Source organism: Momordica charantia, unplaced genomic scaffold (genome assembly GCF_013281855.1).
Source record: "Momordica charantia cultivar OHB3-1 unplaced genomic scaffold, Mcharantia_2.0 BLBB01000076.1, whole genome shotgun sequence".
Taxonomy (NCBI): Eukaryota; Viridiplantae; Streptophyta; class Magnoliopsida; order Cucurbitales; family Cucurbitaceae; genus Momordica; species Momordica charantia.
In genome coordinates, this window is record NW_028275232.1 from 27,956 (window position 1) to 41,045 (window position 13,090).

Sequence of the window (13,090 nt, forward strand, 5' to 3'; positions counted from 1 at the left end):
TAAAACAAAAAGTGAAAAATTTTGGACAAAAAAAATAAAGTCGAGAGGAAAAGATACGCTAAAGAAAAAAAATTATAAAGAAAGATAAAAAATTATAGTGGAAACAAACTTAGCGATAAAAACAAGATTCAAAATATAATTTTTATATAAAATAAATAAATATAAAGATAAATAAAAGTTACAGTGAAAGAAAATTGAATGAAAAAATAAAATATAATTTTTAGAAGAAAAAATAGATTACGAAGAGACAGAAAAGTTATAAATTATGAAATAATAAAATATAATTTTTAGAAGAAAAAATAGATTACGAAGAGACAGAAAAGTTATAAATTATGAAATTTTCGAGAGAAAAAAATTAAGAAAAATATTAAATTTGTAGAGAGATCAATTAAACTGGTCTATTAGGAAAAAAACAAAAATACAGAAAATGTTGGAGAGAGACAAATAACAATAAATATTCAAAATATGAAAATTTTAGGGGGAGAAATTTAGAAATAAAAAAATTATAAATTTTTTAGGGATAAATATGAGAAAGAAAGAAAAAATTGAGTATTAGAATAAGAAATGAGATTTTGAAAAACAAAAACATGTTTTTGAATATTTTTTTTTAAAAATTTACATAGAATTTCAAAATAGTTTTTGAAAAACAAAAAACAGAAAATTGAATTGGTTATCCAATAATCTATTTTTGAAAAACTAAAAACCAAAAACGAAATGATTATAAACGTGGTCTAATTATTTTAAAAGAAAAGTAATTCTTTATGAAAATAATGTTATTTATACAAAATAGTTTACCATCACTATCATTACTTTTACGAGAAAATGTCATATTTTATTGTTCATGGCTTCAATAATGAAATCATAAGAGTGGTATTTAACCATAAATTTAGAAATATTAGAATTATCTTTGAATATTTTTCTTTTAATTATTCACTTCAAGACCGATGAAAATATGAAAGAGAGGGAAGAAAAGGGAGGGAGGGGAGGACACGTGAATCACGTGATTCACAATTTTAAAAATTATTCACTTGTTCCTTTCCCTCCCACCCTCCCTTTTTTTCTTAATTTAATTTAATAATAAGTCTATTGGTTCGAATGACACACTTTTTGGCTACTTTGATTAGCCGACAATCAAATTTAGTTCTAATCAATTTTTCAAAATTATTGGTTGGTCCGACGTTGAACCAACGTTGGTTTGGTCTATTTCAATCGGTCTAATCAATTTTTCAAAATTATTGGTTCAACTGACGTTGATTTGGTCAATTTCAATCGGTCTAATCAATTTTTCAATGTTATTGGTTCAACCCAATAGACACAAGTCTTTCCCTCCCAGAAGTATTAAGCTGGGTGAGCATTTTTTTAACCCTTACTGCAAGATTTGTGGTTTTGAATTGTATTTAGGTTTTTTAGTTCTACATTATTTATTAAAACATTTTACTTCTCTTTCTTATTTCAAAAAAAAAAAAATCTTATCTTTGTTTTATTTAAATAGATTCAAAGAAATTTCGAGCGAGAGTAATATTTTTCCTTCATGGGATTTCCTATAAAAACAAAATATTTTAAGATGGAGTAATACAACATCTAATTTATTATGTGTGACTTTAAATATTTGTATTGTTTTAAATATTTGTATTGGAAACATTGTTTTTATTATATAAAAAAAAATTCTTCCAAATGCATGACGAAAATGAGATTTAAAAAGATTATGGATGTGTCTCACCTCAATTCAAAAGTTTTGGTGGTTTTTTCTAAAAGATAATTTGTTAGTAATTTTTTGTGGTTACAAATAAGAAACTAATTTAATAATTTATTTTTATTTTTAGAAAAAGAGTCCATTGATCTTATAATAATACGTGTGAGCCTCCTAATTACTAGCGATTCAGTTGAAAGATATAATGGGAAAAACCTACTACAGAATAAGTAGATAATAAGCAGAAAATAAGTGAGAAATATAAAGAAATAAGAGAAAAAACGTGAAAATTATGACCATCACACAAATTTCTTTCTCCGATCTCTATTACACAAAACACTCCTTCAAAACAAACACCGCTCAGTTAACTAGAGTTAGTATACTATATTATTACTCAAGGTCAAGGGCTCTTTGGAGCAGACTTAGTTGTATCTTTCCGACGTGGGACAATTCACCCTTTTAATATTTTACCAAAATCCAACAAGCCACAGGTCCCAGCTACCACATGGGGGTGAAGAAGCTATTTTGTATAAATAGTAGTACCCTTGAAGGGAAATTTAGGGATTGGCAAGTCACGTGTGATATTAGGAAAAAAGGGTAGATGGAGGGGAAGAAGATAGCTCTGGTAGTTGCAATGGTGGCGATGATGTTTATCGGTTCTCTAGCGCAATCGACTTTTGGCGTCGAAAATGCAGTGATTCAACTCGTCTCCGACGACAAAAATGAAGCTGTGGAGTACTTCAATGGCGGATCCAGAAAAATGTTGAAACGCAAACCAACTGATGATCCCTGTGCTGGAAAGCTTTGCAGCATCCTTATTTTCAACACTTGCCATGGTGACTGCGTTTGCCTTTCAGTGAGTCTTTTTGGAGGAAAATGTGTTGAAGATTAAACACACATCTCCCTCCATTTCACCTTCACTAAATTATGTAATCATCAACTGTTTATGTGTTCTTTTGAAAAGCAAAGTGCTTAATTTCTGTGGTGTGATTTTATTTCTCCTTTTTAACCAGGATCCATGATGTTTGGGGAAGAGAATACCCTGGACACGTGGAGGACCCCTATTGGTGCTCCAAGATGACTCATGAGTCATGCCCAGCTCGGACGGCAGAGATCACCACCACTAGCATTGACAGATGCTAAGTATGAGGGCCGAGGTGAACCTGGCCGAGGTCCGACCTACCGGGAAGCTCGGTGGGGGCCGATGTGAGCTACTGTCAGCGGCGTGATTATCGGGTATAACCGTCGGTCCCGAGATTACCGGGTGTAACCGTCGTGAGATTAGCGGGGCTACCACCCATAAGTAGAGGACTTCACTCCACGATCAGGTACGATGATTTCTGACCTCGAACTAAACTGGGAATCCGACCTATACTGACTTGATCGTCGGAGTGCTCACCTTTTTGTGCAGGTCCGCCCAAGTATTCAGATCGGTCCGGAGGCCGAGTTCGAGCTGCAATCTGATATACACTATTGTGCACATCCTTGCATAAACATTTTGGCGCCGTCTGTGGGAAACGACAATCTAAGTCATCCCAATTCTTTTAAACCAACACGCGAGCGAACATGGTTCAACCAGCGAACTCGACCAATACGGCAGATCGAAGGACTCTAGCTGCCAGCGATGCCCACCAGAGGGAGGTCGGAGCAGCAGTGGTAGAGGGGCAAGGTCACGACGGCCTAGCAACAGAACCCCTCCGCAGGTCGGCACGAATCACCGCGCCTGTCCTACCACCTGCGCACCCAAGGACATCCAAGGTCACCCGTGGCCGAGGTGGGACCTCTAAGAGGGGCGCCCGGGGTCCAGCCCCGGCTCCACCAAGTGAGAACTTTGACGCGCTCCAGAGAGAAATGGAGGCAATGCGCGCACAAATGCGGTCCATGGAGGAAATGTATAACGAGATGATACTAGCTGCAGGCGCAGGGTCCCGATCTGAAAATCGAATGACGCACATTGACATACGCGAGCAAAGGGGTTCCCACCTCGGCCTAGTCGAGGAGGAACATCCTGAAGACAACGAGAGCGAGGGACACACTCGCCAGAGAGGAGACCTTCGTGAACACCTCAACAGAAAGAGAGGCTCATCTCTCCGAAAAGGACAGTCACCATCCCGCTCACACAGGAGCTCCAACAAAGCAGGCTGAATCCTCTCACAACCCAGCAACTCCCGCAGGGGTGATCACAAGGGCGGAGTTCGACCAGCTGAGGGGCAAGCTCGACGCTCAGGTGGAGGCCTTAAAGGCCAAATGTGAGCAGAAAGAAGGTTCACTGAACGATGGCGACTTGGGAGAATCGCCCTTCACCTCGGACGTTTTGGAAGCACCGATCCCTCCGAAGTTCAAAGCTCCTACCGTGAAGCCTTATGATGGGTCGAAGGACCCCAAGGATTATGTTGAGGTCTTTGAAGGCCTCATGGATTTCCAAGCGGCATCAGACGCAATCAAATGCCGCGCCTTTCAGATCGCGCTTACTGGCAGCGCGCGATTGTGGTATCGGAGACTGCCAGCCAGGTCGATCTCGACCTACTCTCAGCTGAGAAAGGAGTTCCTCGCCCAGTTCTCTTCTCGGCATTATGACAAAAAGACAGCGACCCATCTCGCCACCATCAGACAGAAGGAGGGTGAGACGCTGCGAGAATATGTCACCAGATTCCAGGAGGAGCAGTTGAAGGTCGCACACTGCTCCGATGACTCGGCCATGTGCTATTTTCTCACCGGTCTAGCCGACGAGGCCCTCACGGTGAAACTTGGAGAGGAGGCCCCGGCCACCTTCGTCGAGGTGCTTCAGAAGGCGAAGAAAGTCATCGATGGACAGGAGCTCCTCCGAACCAAAACCGGCCGACCAGAACGAAAGATCGGCCGGGGCAGAAGTGGAAAAGATATAGAAAAGGCAGATCCCAAGTCCAAGGACAAGGGATCCTTTTCCAGCGGCTGAGCTGAGTATCGAAGGGCGGAGAACGGACCTACCAGGAGCCGACCTTACGAACGCTTCACCCCGACCACGATTCCAATTTCCGAGATCCTAACGAACATCGAGGAGTCTGGAATGGAAAAACTACTCAAGCGTCCTGAGAAGCTTCGGGGAGCCCCGGAAAGGCGCAGCAAGGACAAGTATTGCCGCTTCCATCGGGAGCACGGCCATAACACGTCGGACTGCTGGGAGTTGAAGCGCCAAATTGAGGATCTAATTCAAGATGGCTACTTCAAGAAATTTGTGGGAAAGCCCAGGACCAGCTCGGCAGAGAAAAAGGAAGAGCGGAAGCGTTCGAGGACGCCGCCCCGGCGCACTGACCGACCTGCGGTCATCAATACCATTTTCGGAGGGCCAAGCGGGGGTCAGTCCGGACATAAAAGAAAGGAGCTAGCTCGTGCAGCCAGGCGCGAGGTGTGCATCATCAGGGAGCAGAGGCCGACCTGCCCAATCACCTTCGACAGTACAGACTTAGAGGAGGTCCACCTGCCCCATAATGACGCACTTGTGATCGCTCCCTTGATTGATCATGTGGTGGTGAGGAGGGTGCTGATAGACGGAGGCGCATCTGCTAACATCCTGTCCTTACCGACCTACCTCGCTCTGGGTTGGACGAGGTCGCAATTGACGAAAAGCCCGACACCGCTGGTTGGGTTCTCTGGAGAATCGGTCATCCCAGAGGGTTGCATCGACTTGCCGGTCACACTTGGGCAGGACCAAACTCAGGTCACCCAAATGGCCGAGTTCGTGGTAATTGACGGTAGATCGGCCTATAACGCCATCTTTGGGAGACCCATCATCCACTCATTTCGGGCCATTCCCTCGACACTTCATCAAATTTTGAAGTATTCCACCCCCAATGGCGTGGGCACGGTCCAAGGAGAACAGACCGCTTCGAGGGAGTGTTATGCCTCCGCACTCAAAGGCTCATCGGTCTGCGCCCTCGAAACTCTCGCCGGTAGGGATGGGACGCTCGAGTTCGAGGCCGACCTACCGAGGAGGGAGTTTGCCGCACCCACTGAGGAGCTCGAGCTTGTTCCTCTGCTTAGTCCCGAGAAGCAAGTAAGCATAGGAACCAAGCTGGGGGCCACCGACAGAGAGGAGCTAATCCACTTCCTCAGATCCAACTCGGATGTCTTTGCGTGGTCCCATGAGGACATGCCTGGCATTGACCCGAAATTATGACGCATCGCCTCAGCATAGATCCGTCATTCCGACCTGTAAAGCAAAAAAGAAGACCTATAAACAAGGAGCGGAGTGATGTAATTGTTGAGGAAGTTAGCAAACTTTTGAAAGCTGAATACATAGAGAAATTTCGTATCCCGAGTGGCTCTCCAATGTTGTATTAGTTAAAAAATCTAACGGAAAGTGGAGAATGTGCGTAGATTTTACGAACTTAAATAAGGCATGCCCGAAAGATTGCTTCCCACTGCCGAGGATTGATCAGCTCGTGGACGCCACAGCCGGGCACGAACTGCTCACCTTCATGGACGCCTACTCTGGGTACAACCAAATCAAGATGCATGTCCCAGATCAAGGTCATACCGCATTCATAACAGACCAAGGTCTGTACTGTTACAAGGTCATGCCCTTCGGGTTAAAGAACGCAGGAGCGACCTACCAGAGAATGGTGAACAAAATGTTCGCCAAGCAGATCGGCCGGAATATGGAAGTGTATGTGGACGACATGCTTGTCAAGAGCAAGCAGTCTAAGTCGCATCTCTCCGATCTGACCGAAGCCTTCGAGGTTCTGAGGACATATCAAATGAAGCTCAACCCAGCTAAATGTGCCTTTGGAGTCTCTTCGGGAAAATTCCTTGGCTTCATGGTGAACAACCGGGGAATCGAGGCCAACCCCGAAAAGATTAAAGCCGTGCTCGAGATGGAGGCACCTAAGACGCTGAAGCAGCTTCAGTGCCTCAATGGCAGGATTGCGGCCCTGAACCGGTTTGTTTCAAGATCGACAGATAAGTGCCTTCCTTTCTTCAAAGTCCTATGGAGGAAAGGGCCGTTTGAATGGACAGCGGAGTGCGAGCAAGCATTTCAGCAGTTGAAAAGCTACTTCTGTTCGGCACCTTTGCTCGCCAAGCCCATGCCGGGGGACAAGCTCCAATTGTACTTAGCAGTGTCTGACAGCGCCGTCAGCTCGGCCCTAATCAGGCAAGAGGAAGCGCGGCAAAACCCGATCTACTACACAAGCAAGGCTATGACCGAAGCCGAGACCAGATACCCTCAAATGGAAAAGTTGGCTCTTGCTTTAGTCACCTCGGCCCGACGGCTTAGACCATACTTCCAAGCCCATACTGTGGTGGTGCTCACTAACTTGCCCCTAAAAAACATCTTCCATAAGCCAGAAGCTTCTGGACGCCTGATGAAGTGGGCAATGGAGCTAAGTGAGTACGACATCCAGTTCGAACCTAGAACTGCGTTGAAAGGACAAGCAGCGGCAGATTTCATAGCCGAGCTCACACCACCTTCCGAGCTGAGCGAGTCCGACCTACCGTGGACAATCTATGTCGACGGATCCTCCAATGAGAAGGGGTGCGGGGCCGGGGTCCTCTTGCTCGGACCAGGAGGCGAGCGATTTGAGTATGCCTTGCAGTTCGTCTTTCGGACTTCTAACAACGAGGCTGAGTATGAAGCATTTATTGCCGGCCTGCGAATCGCTAGAGCATTGGGGGCCTCTTGTGTTAAGGTCTTCAGCGACTCCCAGCTGGTTGTGAGCCAGATCAAGGAAGAGTACCAAGCCAAAGACTCCCGAATGGAGAAGTATTTGGGCAAGGTCAGATCGTACCTCGCCCAGTTTCGAATTTACGAAGTAAGCCGGGTTCCCCGAGCAGAAAATTCTAATGCTGACGCCTTGGCCAAGTTAGCATCGGCGTACGAGACCGACCTGGCCAGGTCGGTCCCCGTCGAGATCTTAGATAATCCCTCGATCTCAAAGCCAGATCTGATGGAGATCGGCGCTCCAGAGTCCTCATGGATGGACCCGATTGCGGACTTCATTAGGGGCAACTCACCACAAGACCCCAAGGAGCGCAGAAAGTTGGCAAGGCGGGCAGCTCGGTTCGTGGTCCGAGGTGGAGCATTGTACCGACGCGGCTTTTCCCTGCCTCTATTGAGATGCCTAACCCCTGAAGAGGGTCTGTACGTCCTCAGAGAAATCCACGAAGGAGTGTGCGGCAATCACTCAGGCGCCCGGTCGCTGTCAGCCAAAGTGATCCGACAAGGATACTATTGGCCGACCCTCAGCCAGGACGCCAAGAAGTTCGTTAGAACTTGCGACAATTGCCAACGCTACGGAACCATAATCCACCAACCTCCCGAGCTGCTCACCCCCATCTCGGCCCCGTGGCCATTCGCGCAGTGGGGGGTAGATATCATTGGTCCTTTCCCTTTGGGCAAGGGCCAGACCAAGTTCGTTGTGGTTGCTGTGGATTACTTCACAAAGTGGGCCGAGGCCGAGGCGCTCTCCCACATAACGGAATCCAGAGTCACGTCCTTCGTATGGACAAATATCATATGTCGCTTTGGTATACCGCAGGCCATTGTGACAGACAATGGGAAGCAGTTTGACAACGCCAAGTTCAAAGACTTTTGCAGCAAGCTTGGCATAAGTCACCTTAGCTCGTCCCCCGCACATCCGCAAGCAAATGGGCAGGTGGAGGCAGTCAACAAGATCATCAAGCGAGGCATCAAACTTAGACTGGACTCCAAGAAAGGCAGGTGGGCCGAGGAGCTACCAGAGGTTCTATGGTCGTACCGGACCACCCAAAGAGAATCGACGGGTGAGACCCCGTTCTCCCTGGCCTTCGGCTCCGAAGCTGTAGTCCCGGTTGAGATCGGCATGCCATCTGACAGAGTAGAGCATTACGAGCCTACGGCAAATGAGGAAGAGCTGCTCCTCAACCTCGACTTGTTGGAAGAAAGAAGAGCAATGGCCCAGCTACGCCTGGCGGAATATCAGGGCAGAATGGTCAGACATTACAACGCCCGCGTTCGACCTCGGACCTTTCAGGTCGGACATCTGGTCTTAAGGAGGGTCCAAACCCATGTGGGTGCCCTTGATCCGACCTGGGAGGGCCCGTTTGAGGTCAAGGGCATAGTCCGACCTGGGACGTACGTATTGGCCGATCTGAAAGGAGACGTCCTCGCGCACCCATGGAACGCGGAGCACCTGAAGCGTTATTATCCTTGAAATGCCAAAAGGGTTTTCAATGGATCTGTAAAAACTGTTTCAAAAGAATTATGATCGGAATAAATGTGATGATTTAATTTCATGATTCCGAGTTCGACCAGAAATTAAATGGGGGCCACGGACTCCCACGCGATCACATTCCAGCAGTCGGTTAAAATTCAATCCTCCAAAACCTAAGGGTACGAGGTGCGATGCCAAAACCACTGATGAACTTAAAATTCAAACCTTCAAGGTAAAGGGACGATGTGAAAAGTTCAAAATGATCAAGCCTCTGAACCTGAGGGTACGATGTACGATATGAAGAACAGCTACGGACTTAGGATTTTAGCCTTTTAACGTTTTTAAGTTAAGGGTGCGATGTTAAAAAATCCAGAGTTGGTGCAATGCATTGAATGCTAGACAGAGATTCAAATTCAAACTTTCAAATTATTTAATTGAAGGCGCGACCTCAAAAGTAAGAGGTGCGAGGTGACATTGGCTGCAGTTCAAAGAAAAAGCAAAGAAAGGAAAGATGTTGCCAACAACAAAGTAAAAACAAATGGGAGCTTCTTTATTGAATGGAGAGCAGAGCCAAGGCTTATAGACCTTGCAGCTCTGCCCTGACACTTACAAACAAAAAACAAAGAGAAGAGAAGAAAGACAGCGAAAAGCCTCTGAAGGGTGGTCGCCTAAGAGCCTGCTTGAGGAGCGCCCTCTTGAGTGGTGCCGACCTGATCCTCTTCGAGGTCGGAGTAGTCAGAGTCCAGATCTCTGACGTACTTATCCACCAACGCTTGGGGGCCAGGGGTGCCGCTAGGCCCAGACGCCCACTGCTCAGCATACCTCTTCTTCAGACCACCGAGATCGATCTGAAGGTCAGGCATGTCGGAAGCAATGCCCTTCATGAGAAACTTGAAGCCCGCGTCAGAGAAGTCTTTGGCAAATCCATCGAAGTCAGGATGTTGCCTAAACGATTCCTCCAATAGGGCTCCATTGCTGAGACGCTCCTTCACCGTCTCCAGCTCGGCAGTCGCATGCTTCAGCTCCTCCTCCTTCGCTTCAAGCGCCTGGAGCATGTCGTCCTTCTCCTTGAGGAGTTGGAACTTCTCCTTCTCCAAGCCCTTGGTGATAGCATGGGCAGCTCGGAGCTGGGCCTTGCGTCTGTCTTCTTCCTTCTTCAGCAGCTCGGCCTTGGTCTCCACCTCGGCCTTCAAAATTTCCACCTCAGAGTGAGCCTTCAGCAGCTCATCCTTCATGGTGGAGGAAGCAGCCTCCAAGGCAGCAGAGAACTCCTCTTTCTCCCTCGCTGCCAGAACTTCCCTCCCATCCAGCTCGGCCTTCACGGCCAGAGCCGATTGAATGGAAGCAACGAACGCCTGAGAAAAGGTACAAATAAGAAGTTAGACCGAGCTACCTGTTAGGTAAATTGAGCAAAAACACCAATCTTACCTCAGCGGCGTAGTCGATGGTCCTCTGCAGAACGGACCCTGGGTCACTTACAAATTTGGACGCCCTCCTTAGGCAGCGGTCCAAACTTGCGGCCGAGATGCGGGACACCTGGTCCCTCACCCCAGAACTTGACGGCTCAACTCTGAACCGTGCCGTCACATCGGACGTCCCGCCCATCCTGGCCTCAGGATCGTCCACCCGATCTGCGAAGCTCGCAGGCAAGACCCCACGAGCTCCGACCTCCAAGGGGGAGGTGGTCTTCTTCTTCTTCCTCCTTCACTTCAGAGGGACTTCTTCCCTCACCTCCTCGCCCAAGGGCGAGACGTCCACCGCCTCGGTCTGATCCCTGGGGCGCTTCTCCCTCGAAGGACCCCCAGAAGACTCCAGCTCGATCACTGGGGCTAGATCTTCCGAGGCTGGCCCTACCACAACAGGGGTGGCAGGTTTCGAACTCTGGGCGGCCTCAAGAGCATGGGCTCGGCCCTTGGACTTGCGCTTCACGTTGCTTGCAAATCCGCAAACCATGGCTGCAAAATAAAAACAGGGGTCAACACAAGGTTAGAGGAAAAAGGGGGGAAGCAAGCTCGGCATACCAAGTTCGGAGTTCGGCCTTGAGGATTCAATGGGACGAACTGCAGGGTTGTAATCTAGCAGCCCGGACTCAAGCAGCAGCTTGTCGGTCACCAAGGTTCCGACCTTCCTACCCCTCGGAAAACGCTCCTTGTAATATTTCAGCGTGTCGAAGGAGGCTTGCGTAAGCTCTGGGACTGGTCGGACTAAAACTGCACAAAGACAAAATTTGAGTCAGACCTGAATAACAAGAAAGAAAGTTATCACAAGAAGTAAGAACTACTCCGTACCTAGGTTCCCAAACCTAGTGGGAACGTCAAAGAAGGAACGACCTGACTCGTCCTTTGCAAGCCATTCCCCAGAAGCGTAGAACCACTTCCTCACCCATCCCTTGATGGAGGTCGGCCCCTTAACTATACCGCCTGCGCCTTTCCTTGCGCACATATAGAACCGACCAGGCTTCTTAGCTATCCTTTTCGCTTCGAAGCACGCGAGGAGCTGGTCTACGTCCAACAGCTCGGCCTCTTCACTATCCCGAGCTCGTAGCCAAAAAAGGATGGCCAAAGCGAAAATGACACCCCACCCATTAGGGGCCACTTGAGCCGGAGCCAGCCCAGTTCGGAAAAGAAACTCTTGGACGAAAGGGTGAAGGGGAAGTCTGAGGCCGTACTCAAACATTTTGAAGTAGAGAGTGACCCATCCCTCTGGAGGATTGTCAGCTCTCTCCCCCTCCTCCGGAATCCTAAGGAGGATGTTCTCAGGGATAGCGAACCCCCTACGAAGGGATCCGAGGTAGTGCTCAGGTATCCTAGAAGGGTATTCCAAACCCTGACCCGAGGTGGAGGCATCACTATCCTCCCCGTCATCGGAGAACCTAAAGTTTTCTATCTCCTCGAGCTCGGACTCTAACCTACGAGCTAAATCCTCATCGAATCCTAAGTTGCTGCTAAAAGAGGACGACATGGCAACTACGTTCGAAAGAGAAAGTGAGGGAAGAGACCGACCTACCAAGGGTTCGAGCTACCTTCAGATCGAACTCCAAGAATTCAGGGAACGTAAGGTATGACCTGAAGGATTGGGGGTATTTATAGCTCGTCGGAAAAATTTCCCCACCGTACACGTGTAATCAACGAGCGGCTAGGATCCTCCCTAAGATCCGAAGCGTCGGAATATTTGAATATTCCGACGATAAATCTACCGCAACGGTTATATTTTCCCACGAATAGGAAGTCGCCACGCGTCCAAAGCAAGTCGAATGAACTTCTCTGCCAGGTCGAGATCGGACCAGACAGAGAGGGGGCCAATGTTTGGGGAAGAGAATACCCTGGACACGTGGAGGACCCCTATTGGTGCTCCAAGATGACTCATGAGTCATGCCCAGCTCGGACGGCCGAGATCACCACCACTAGCATTGACAGATGCTAAGTATGAGGGCCGAGGTCCGAGGTGAACCTGGCCGAGGTCCGACCTACCGGGAAGCTCGGTGGGGGCCGATGTGAGCTACTGTCAGCGGCGTGATTATCGGGTATAACTGTCGGTCCCGAGATTACCGGGTGTAACCGACGGTCCTGAGATTACTAGGTGTAACCGTCGCGAGATTAGCGGGGCTACCACCCATAAGTAGAGGACTTCACTCCACGATCAGGTACGATGATTTCTGACCTCGAACTAAACTGGGAATCCGACCTATACTGACTTGATCGTCGGAGTGCTCACCTTTTTGTGCAGGTCCGCCCAAGTATTCAGATCGATCCGGAGGCCGAGTTCGAGCTGCAATCTGATATACACTGTTGTGCACATCCTTGCATAAACACATGAGATCCATTATCTGTAAGAATAAATCATGTGGAAGTCAATTCCTTGTGTAAATTGGTCTTTTATGTCAAGGATTTGTGTATCCTTTTCTTTTTCAATTGTTTATGAATAAAGTGGAGGTAGTATGATTTTTCTTTTGTTACATCCATCATTTAATTTCATTTCTAATGTTTTAAAAGTTTTGACTTTTTTCATCAACAACAAACAACGAATTGGTGCACCACTAATTGACATATCTCTTAATTTAAAAGGTAAGAATTACACCAGTAGATAGAAAAGAAGACTCATGATTTATAAATAAGGATAATTGTCTCTAACGTAATTGGCCCAATATAGAGTCAAACAAATTAATTAGTTTGATTAAACTAACTTTTTTTTTAGTACATATGTGGGGGTGGGGATCGAACTAAAACTTTTT

The 13,090-nt window shown here is 47.4% G+C and overlaps 1 long non-coding RNA gene across 1 annotated transcript; it reads left to right on the forward strand.

The window, feature by feature from the left end:
- Positions 1-2,011: 2,011 nt before the first annotated feature.
- On the forward strand, positions 2,012-12,814 carry LOC148207790 (uncharacterized). Its single transcript, XR_015787649.1, has 2 exons — positions 2,012-2,713; positions 12,677-12,814. It is a non-coding gene; the product is annotated as an uncharacterized LOC148207790 (long non-coding RNA).
- The last annotated feature ends 276 nt before the right edge of the window (positions 12,815-13,090 follow it).